Source organism: Scleropages formosus, chromosome 1, assembly GCF_900964775.1.
Source record: "Scleropages formosus chromosome 1, fSclFor1.1, whole genome shotgun sequence".
Lineage (NCBI taxonomy): Eukaryota > Metazoa > Chordata > Actinopteri > Osteoglossiformes > Osteoglossidae > Scleropages > Scleropages formosus.
This window is the reverse complement of record NC_041806.1, coordinates 32,053,704-32,064,741: the sequence shown is the minus strand read 5'-3', so window position 1 is coordinate 32,064,741 and position 11,038 is coordinate 32,053,704.

Below are 11,038 nucleotides of genomic sequence, written 5' to 3'. Positions count from 1 at the left end.
ATGCTTTTTTTAACCGTGCAGTTTTTTTTTTTTTTTAATAAAAGTTGTTAGATGGAGCTGGAGCCATTGGATTCCTGTGTTTCACAGGGAAATCAAAGAGCTACCTAAGCATTGGAACAACATTTACATTTACATTCATTCATTTAGCAGGCGCTGTTCTCCAAAGCGACGTACATCTCATAAAAAATACAAAGTGTGCATTACCTTAGCAGGAAGAGCGATATAGACGCAGACGTGTGACTCTTAAGTACGGTTAGTTTATTTCCACCATGTGAACCAATGTACATCACTCGAGCAGCTGCATAAAACTTCATTTAAATATCAATTATTCCTGATCACCTTCCTAGTATTTTTTTAATATATATAAACATTTATGTTAAATTTCAGGAGCAGCTGCATAAAGGTTTTCCACTCTGTAACAGACATGATCTCAAAGTCATAAACTAAAAGAATCCTGGGTAAAATGTATACTCAATATTCCACAGTATATACTCAGTAAACAGTACCCTCTCTAACATAGATACCTTGAGCATTTTGAAACACATTTATTAATTTTTCAGAAAGGACTGTTTACTGCAGGTACCTTATTTCCTGTCAAAACTCTAAAGAACAGCAGCTACAGTGGTTGGAGTTTTTTGCCCTGCTGGAGGGTTACCTCACAGGGAATACTCTTGGTATAACAGTGTAGAAGTTCTCTTTTTGTGCTTATCTTACATCCAGCTTCTCCCCGATTTCCAATTTTTAATTATAAATAGATGCCAGACACAAACTTGTGAGAAATTCATGAAATTAGAGGGTGCTGTTTACTGAGTATATATTGTAGGATATACCGAGTATACATTTTGCCCAGGATTCTTTTAGTAAAGTTGTTGTCGCAGGACCTAGCTGGGCGATGTTTTAATATTTTTGTTTATAAGGGAAAGAACCTTTTGCAAATGTGAGTAATGTATAAACACCCTACTGATAGAACACTGAGTTGCCTGTAAGAGTTAAATGACATTAACAAACACATGGTATGTTATTGTTTTAATTATAATATAGACCTTGTCTGAATTGTTACCTGTCATGTTTAACTTCTGCTTCTGGGAATTTTTCATTTTGAGTTTTTTTAATGTTTTAATTTGGAAACATCACAAGTAGCCTACATTTGCTTATCTAGAAAAGTCTTGTTAAGTTTTCTTCTGCCTTTGCAAACTCCATCTGATGTCTGGTAGTGACAACATATCTGCAAAAGGAATTAAGCAACTTTTTGAAGCATAATGAAAACTACCCTGTGTGAATCAATTTTTTTTTAATGTAAAAAATATCACAGAGGAAAGAAAATATCTCAACATTGTATAGAATTGCAAATGCTACACATAAAAAAGCCTCCTGATGTTTAATTTATGAAAAAATTGACATCTGATGTGTTTTTGCTCATTATCTGTCATTTTTATTTGCTGTTATATTACACTGAAAATTGTTTCTCACTATGGAAATGTTACTGGGGCAGACCCCAGGTCTCCCCTCGTAATAAATATGCACATACACTACATGCAAACAGATATATGTATATACACACACACACACACACACACATATTTATATATGTGGGGAAGTAATGTGTGTGTATGAGACAGCATCTCTACTGACATAATTTCATTGTCATCAAGAATATTATAATGTCTTTAGTAGAAATGGCTAAATGATTTCATAATCCTTCTCAGACTGTTGACTGTTATATTTCAGTAAATGAATCCCTTCTGCTCTATGTTTTTCTTGTTGGTCAGAACAAGAGAAACAGCCAGTTCTCTAAACCCAGTTATTTTGAATGTAAAATGTCCATGGCATTGGTAATTAAAGACAAAATCGCATTTGTTAAGGAGATGATTCTGGAAGAATTTTATTTTTTTTAGTATTATGTATGCCCTGTATATGTGACAGAAAAAGGGCATTTTGAAGCAGCTAAATATAAGGACAAAAATAAAAAAATGAAAACCATTCTCTATTTAACAATATAAAAGGGCAGCCCATGTGCTTTTACACACATCTTTGCATAGGTTGGGTTTAATGGATGAATGGCTCCTCTCTTTTTAAGGGACAATGTATGCATATCAACCTGAATAATAATTTAGAGCTTGTGAAAGAAACAGCTAAGTTAGACTTAGAAATTGCTGTGGCTATTATGAGTATTGCGAGTATGTTGTAATGGCTTGTTATTGCTCTATCATAATGTCCTTTAGTGAATTAAACCCTAATGGTAAGACCATGATGGCTGTTTTCCCACATGGAGACCCCTTGGTGCCTTTGCATTGCAAAACCCCTCTGACCGCCTGGTTTAGGGAGGCATTAAGGTGAGTGTTCAAGCTTAGGATGATGTTTGGACTAGGGTGTAGTTTTGGGAAATCTCTGGCATGCTTTAAATGTGTGTTATTTGCAGCTAACATGACTCCAGCTAGACTGTGCAAGCTATTATGTGACTTGCTGTGTGTCTCGTCAGACTTGGTGGTCTTCATTAATAGTCTCTGACCGTTGATAGCGGTAAGAACACACAGGTGCTGCGCTCATAGAAAACCATGTAGCCCCCTCATGCAGCACCAGCTTTCAGTGAAATGACATCTCTTTTGCCTGCCATTTGCTGACATCACTTTGAGGTAGGTGTTAATACAGTACAAATATTCAGGTCACAGAAAACAAGCTGCAGCAGTCCACCCGCAGAAACACGGAGTAGCTGGGAAAACTTTGGCTGCACTGGCGGAAGGTTTGTGTTTCGCTGTGAGTGGCGTCAGGACGATACAGCTAAACTGCATGTTGCAGTGTGTTGTCAATCAAAAGCTACCAAGAGATCGACCGAGTCGGCAAGACTGCTGCAAAAGCCATCACGCTTCCGAAATGTCCGAAATGTGCAAGGCGTCTTTGCCCTTGTTCATAACAAATCACAGGCAGTCAAGGTAACATGTACCCTCTTTACCTTTCACTTGTCTTCTGCTACGTTGGAGGTTATTCTCTCCTTGGAATAAGACTTCAAAGTCATGTTTATTGTAATGATATAGTATTAACATGTTTCAGTAATAAACGGTTCTGCTACAGTTATGTTTATTGGCACCAATAACTGTACTATTAATAATAAATAGAAAGTTACGGAAAAAGAGAAATATTTCCCTGGTTTTTGAATTGCTGCAATTTATAAATTCTGTATGCTAGTCGTTGCTTAGTAGATTAATTTGTTTAGATGCCCCCTGGGAGGCAAGCTTTGCATTTCTTGTGAACATGACAGCTAATAAATCTGAATGCTAAATGTGAATCTGATTGTATCCCTGAAACTGCTGGGTAATGCGGAGAACCGAGTCAGTGATATCCTGATGGGAGACAAACAGAACTGCAGGAGGTGGCCGGCATGTGGCCTGCAGTCTGTGATGCTCGGAAAGGGCACATAAATCCCTGTCGTTGTTTCCCTACATGCCTGTGGAGTGGGTGAGAGAAACCAGGGATCTCAGTGTTTGCTGATGCATTTATTCCGCATTCTGTGGATCTTTAACTCACATGTATCTCAGTAAGGTCTCGCTGAGCATGCGTTTACAGATAGTGTTGCAGGCCAACTTGGAGCGGTAGATGATTTTATCAGAATCTGTAATGGAACACCTTGTATCTGCACCATATCAAGTCATTATTTCACCTTGTAAGTGAGAACAGTGGTACTTGGAGAAGAAGAAATTTATATTACAACGTGAAGGCTCCTTGTCTTTCGTTTTAATCCGAAAGCAAGATGTAAAATTAAAAAGGCATACATATGTATGTGTATACACACACACACACACACACACACACACACACACACACACACACACATACATAGGAGCAACAGGTGGCCAAGGCTCTTGAATGGAGTCTGACAGGCTGTCATGCCTGTAGGCTATGCATTCATATGGATAAGCCCCGTATGCCGAATTTCTCCTGTTCAATTAATCTCTCCCGCCCCATGTCTTATCAGCAAAGCAATTATGCAATGTTTGAGGAGTCGAGAAAGTGGAGCAGGTTGAATACAAAGTGAAGCAATCCTCCGCAAAACCAGCAATCAGTTTCAGGAGGAAAACAAATACAGTGTAGTGCAAGCAGTTTCATAAAGCAAACACGGTTAAGGCATTTAAGTCATGATCAGGGGTGTAACTGCACCACAGTTCATGAGACATGCATATTATATGCACATATACACACACACACACACACACACACACACACACACACACACACACTGTCTCAATGTATCATTTGTTTCGTGGTTGAGCAGCAGAACCATTTTTAAATAATGTGGTAACATTTAATAAATAAAGAAATTAGAAATATACAGAGGTTACAACCTCTTTTTTCTGTGGTGCATGTAGCAATGTTCATGAGAAACTTTTCTAGCCTAGGGAATGTAAACCCTTTCGGCACATTTTACCCTTTGATGATGTTACAGGGATCTACTAAGAATATGAAGGATGATTTGCCAGCTGTTTTAACTGAAAATTGCATCATTTCAAAAAGTTGTAGTTTTCCAATGGCATATCCTAATAAAAGAAATAGACAGGTATCTGGCCTCCAAGTATAGCTGGCTGCGTTAATAGTCTGCCACAAACTGTCTAAGGAGTAAAGTACACCCATCCATCACATAACAGGGTTAATTCGTTCCATGAAATCATCCCGTTGGGTAAATTCTCACTTTGAGAGGGTCAAATTACCATTATTTCTTACAGAAAGAGGCGACTGGTTCCCAGATGAAAAAGTCCCACCTAAAATTATTCCAAATACCAAAATTATAGGTGTTTTTATGCGTGACAGTAAAAACACCAACATGTGTTATAATATTTGTCATAAAATTGTTAATTCTAGCTTTTTTTTAAATTAATTCATGCATTATGAATAACTACTTGTGCAATGCAGGGTCACAGTGGTCCGAAGTCTACCGAACAAGCACAGTATGTGAAAATTTGATTTACAAATGTTTTTGACTTAAAGAAATAAGATGCCAAAAGTCACTTTAAATATCTTTCACACTACACAGTGTACAAATGCTGTACAATTAGGCACTGAGCATCATTACAAATAAATGTATGATGTTACATTATCTGTGTTTGTTCACAAGACTAAAGCTAATTTACGCTAGTGGAAGGACATTCATGTTATTAATGCTGTTGATATGATTTTCTGTGTGTGCTTGTGGCCATGGCAGTACAAAGGTAGGAAGGAAAAGGGACAACAGATATACATGGGCATACAGTGGCATCATTAACTCTTCATTTATTCCTTCCCTGGCAGTAAGAGGGCATGAGACCTTGAACAGAAGACAAGATACAGCATGTCCCTGCCAGAGAGAATCACCATGTCAAGTCATGCATAGTTCCATCACCAGTCACCATTTCTATAAATAGCATGAATAAAAATTTTGTACATAACTTGAATCTAACCCCAGTTCTGCTCCCTAAGTGAACCAGCGTATTACAGTTATTTAAGTAACTGAGTTAATAGTTAATTTTTATATTCTATTTCTACAAGAACTGAAATCCCACTCTTGCTGTAGATCCTTTTAGCAAGGTACTTACCCTGAATTACTCTGGTTAAAAAATTAACCTGTTGTACAGAAGGTAAATAATAAGTATCTCTATATTGTAAGTTGCTTTGAAGAAAGCATCAGCTTAATTCATCATTAATATTGAATATGCTCTTTCAACTAGAGGCAGCTGGTAGTGCAGTGTTTTGCACTGCTCCCTTTTGATCCAAAGGTAGCAGGTTTGAGTGTCACCTCCAGCTGTAATACCCTTGAGCAAGGTACTTACCCTAAAATTGCTTCAGTAAAAATTACCCAGCTGTATAAATGGGCAAATAATTGTAAGTAGCTTATAATTGTAAGTAGCAAAGTAATTTGCTTTGGAGAAAAGCATCAGCTAAATGAAGTAATGTAACTGTGGTATAAAGAGGGTAACTCAAACAGTATCTGTAATGTATCTGCAAAAAAATTCAACCATTATTGTGGATACTTTTTTGACTTACCCTTGTGGACTGACATCAGTGAGTGGTTGTGATTTGAGACTGTCGGTGTGATTGGATTAGTTCTCCCATGTTGCCTTGTGCTAGGTGTAATTACATTTCTGTACATGGTTAAATGAATTTATTGTGCTCTTCAATCTTCTTAGATAAACCTCTGAGTGTTTATTCCATGTTTACGTTGTTGATGTTGTGGTCAATGACTGCTCTGAACTGAAAAGTGGAGATGCTCTCGAGGTGATTTAGGAATCACCTACAGTATGTGTTGTGTCTTGGTCAAGACGCTACACAGGACATGTATGGAAGTAGAACGGCTATGCAATGGGTAAAAAAGAGGTATTGTACTGAATTACAAGCCGACTACATGAAAATAGGGGTATATATTTTCATATGTCGTTTGGTTGTATGAGACTCTGTTATACGAAAGTTGGGGGTGCTGGTAGATTGTTTTGAGCTCAACTACTGAACAGCACACAGAGTTAGTAATTGTTTCGACTCTATTTCATTTTACACCTGAGGACCTAGCAACCATTTTAAACATTTTAAATCTGGTACAGCTGAGCACATATTACATCTTAAATCAAACTGCGCAATAAAAGTAAAATGCAACCTGAAAATGCAATAAATTAAGATATTCTGACTGTACAGTCATGCCCTCAGATACGCCTATTCAAGCTACGAGAAATCATCTTTACGAGGAGTTTCATTTTATACCCCTATTTTGTTTTACAAGGCATTCTTCATGTTTCGAAGACTGAATTTGGATTTTTCTGCACCTCCTCACAGCTGAGCAGTGTCAGACATTTTTATTTACATTTATTCATTTTCTCTAAAAAATGTTCTCCAAAGCAAGTTACAGTGATGTAATAATATTCCTTATCCCTTATAACACAAGATACACTGCACTAAACTCCCTACTTGTTCACAAACTTATACAGTACAGTAATGTAACACACATGCATATACATACAGTATGGACATTGTCACACCCTCCACCTCAACGCAATGAGGCGCACCTGCAGCACATCCGGTGACGAACATATAAAAGGAAAGCGCGGAACACGCACATTTGTGGAACCTTGTTCAGCCTTGCTACTCACTCGCGCTTCTTGTTATCGATCTCCTGACCTGCCTTATTCCTAGTTCCTGCTCGTCCTGCTCCTCATCCTCCTCGTCCTGCCCCTCGTCCTGCTCCTCATCCACGACTTCCTGGTTTACCACAACTCCATGCTTGTTTACTGGATTATGGCTCTTGGATTCTCATGTCGGATTTCGCTTGTACATCAGTGACCTTTTGCCTGTTTCACGGCAATGTCTTTTGGATTGCCCCATGAGAACGCTTCCTGTGCTCCGCACTTGGGTCTGACGCATCCGCTCCGGGGAACACCGTGACAGAAGGTTCCACCTACACCACGGACCCAGCGGAGCTGACTCATCTACTGGCGGTGTTAGACGCCCGTGAGGCGCGCCTAGGAGGGGTGGAACAGGCACTCTCCAGCCTCATCTCCTCTTTCAAGAAAGTGGAAAGCGCGCTGAGCATGTCGGGAGCTCTCATGCCACCCACCACGTCACATGCAACTGTTCCTGCAACACTTGGCCCTCCGAAGACAACGCCGTCTCAACCGCACAATCTCCACTTGTCTCCTCCGATCCGTTTTGATGGCACCCCTGCCCACTGTGCTGGCTTTATCTAACATTGTATGCTCATCTTTTCTAGTCTGTCCCAAGTATACCACGCCAATCTAAGCCGCATTACTTACATGTTTTTCCTCCTGACTGGCCGAGCGCTGGATTGGGCTACCGCCGCCTGGAGGCGCTGTTCCCAGCTCACGTTTGAGGAATTCAAAGTCCACTTCTAGGCGATGTTTGGGCTTCCCTACACAGACCTGATAGCCAGTGAACGCCTCATGGACCTGACCCAAGGTGATCGCCCCGCCGCTTACTATGCAGTGGAGTTCTGGACTCTTGCAGAGAGGAGTGGCTAGGATCAGAATGCCCTGCTTGCCTGTTTTTGGCGCAGGCTGACTCCCAGGTTGCGCAAAGAACTGGTGTTCCGGGACCCTAGATCAGTTCATTGCAGCTGCCATCACAATGGACAACCTTGCCTGGGATAGAGAGCTCCCCACTCAGTTCCAGACAAACAACTCCCTCCATGCAAGAGGATCGAATCCCTACACCTCGACCATGGCCATCTCACCAGCAGTAAACAACGGCACCACATACAGCATCGTCTATGTCTGTACTGTGGGGAACCAGGACACCGCTGGGTCCAACACCCTAGTCGCCCTGAGCCCCAGGTGAGTGGAACCCTCCGGTGCAACCACCTTTCCGTGCCCATGGTCGTTTCCTGGGGACCACACTTGGTCGAGACACAAGCTTTGGTGGACTTGGGGGCTGCTGGCTGCTTCATGGATGTAGGGTTTGCTAAAACTCACCACTTTCTCTATCTTCAGTGTCATGGTTGGATGAGAGTGATTGCACTGGATGGTCAGCCTTTGGGGAGGTCACTCACAAAGAGCAGCTGCAGTTCTGTCTGATTTCTGCCCCTGAGACCCCAGTGATCCTTGGTTTCTCCTGGCTTGCCCTACATGACCCTATCTTTAAGTGGAGCACAGGGGACTTGCTGTCTTGGTGACCGCAATGCGGGAAGACCTGTCTATGTGTCCCTTGTCTAGCCACATCGGTCGAATGTGCAGACTCTCTCCTACAGGTGCATGTACCCCCTGAGTATCGAGACCTGGCTGAAGTGTTCAGTAAAGAACAGGCTGCAGTGCTTCCTCCACATAGGCCGTGGGACTGTGCTATAGACCTCCTCCCAGGAACGACATCTCCCCGGGGCCAAGTCTACCCACTGTCCATACCAGAGCAACAGGCCATGCAACAATACATCACGGAGGCCCTTGCAGCGGGGATCATTCGACCATCCACCTCCCCCGCTGTGGCTGGGTTCTTCTTCGTCAAGAAGAAGGAGGCCTCCGTCCTTGCATTGACTATTGAGGCCTAAACAACATCACAGTTAAGTACCCTCATCCCCTGCCACTAATCACAGCCGCCCTGGAACAGGTCCACCATGCCCAGTGGTTCACCAAGTTGGACCTGCGCAGTGCTTACAACCTGGTAAGGATACGTGAGGGGGATGAATGGAAGACCGCATTCAGCACCACCCTTGGACACTGAATATTTGGTCATGCCCTTCGGTCTCGCTAATGCTCCGTGTGTCTTCCAGGCTTTTGTGAACCACATCCTTGGGGACCTTATCAACCAAGGGATTCTGGTGTACCTGGATGACATTTTGGTCTATTCCCCGTCCATGGAAGAACATGTGGCCCTGGTTCAGCGGGTTCTTCAGCGACTACTGCAGAATCGGCTCTTTGTCAAAGGGGAGAAATGCCTTTTCCACCAGAAGCAGATTTCATTTTTGGGATTCATTCTGAGCAGAGAGGGAGTGGCCATGGACCCCGAAAAGGTAAAGGTGGTACTCCAGTTGCCAGGACCAACCACAGTAAAGGCCTTATAATGATTCTCTCTATATATATATTATATATATATATATACACACACACTTTCAGAACCGCTTGTCCCATACGGGGTCGCAGGGAACCAGAGCCAACCCGGTAACACAGGGCGTAAGGGGAAGGGGACACACCCAGGACGGGACGCCAGTCCGTCGCAGGGCACCCTAAGCGGGACTCGAACCCTAGACCCACCGGAGAGGAGGACTGTGGTCCAACCCACTGCACCACCGCACCCCTGATTCTGTACAATGAGGCCATATAATGGGTTTTGCCAATTTCTACTGCCGCTTCATTCAGGGTTTTAATACTCTGGCCGCCCCTATGACGGCCCTAACCTCCTCTAAGAATGCCAGACTCACCTGGACGGATGACGCGCAATGCGTCTTCAACACCCTTAAGGAAAGGTTTACATCAGCACCCATCCTCTGCCATCCAGATCCTGATGCTCCTTTTGTGGTGGATGTGGATGCTTCAGAAACAGAGGGGGAGCCATACTATTCCAACTCCAGGGAGACCCTCCTAAACTTTACCCATGCGCCTTCTTCTCAAGAAAGATGTCCCCGGCTGAAAGGAACTATGACATTGGGAACCGAGAGCTCCTGGCAGTGAAAATGGCTCTCGAAGAATGGAGGCACTGGCTGGAGGGGGTTCGTCATCCCTTCGTCGTCCTCACGGACCATAAGAACCTGGAGTATCTGCAAAAAGCAAAACGCCTCAACCCCCGACAAGCCAGGTGGGCTCTCTTTTTTACCCGTTTTAACTTTACTGTTTCTTATCGGCCCGGTGTAAGAACACCAAGGCAGACGCCCTCTCCTACATGCACGACCGGGAATCCCTAGAGAGAGATCCCAAGTACATCCTGCCTCAGTCATGTTTCTTAGCACCTGTACAATGGGATTTCAGCCAAGACCTAGCCAGAGGAACCTCCAGGTAAGCCCGCAGGCAAACAGTATGTAACCCCCGGGATGAGAGCTACAATCCTACAATAGGCGCACGACCATCCTGCCACCGGCCACCCTGGGTATAGCAAGACCCAAGCTCTCCTCCAGAAACATTTATGGTGGCCATCATTGCCTGAAGACACCCAAGACTACATTCGGGTGTGTCAGGTATGTGCTCAAGTCAAGCCCTCGAACCAGAAACCTGTGGGTCTCCTGGAGTCCCTGCCAGTACCAAATCGTCCCTGGTCCCACATAGCCTTGGATTTCCTTGCGGATCTGCCTGCCTCTGATGGTAAGACCACCATTCTGACTGTTGTTGATCGTTTTTCTAAAGCTTGCCGTCTGGTACCTCTTCCCAAGCTTCCGATGTCCATGGAGACTGCAGAGCTTCTCATCCTCCATGTGTTTCGCCTCTTTGGTTTGCCAGAAGATTGTGTCAGATTGAGGGCCCCAGTTCACTTCTCGGTTATAGAAGGCGTTCTGGAAGAAATTGGACGTGTCTGTCAGTCTAACGTCGGGGTACCACCCGCAGATGAATGGGCAAGTGGAGAGACTCCAGCAGGATGTAAACCAGTTCCT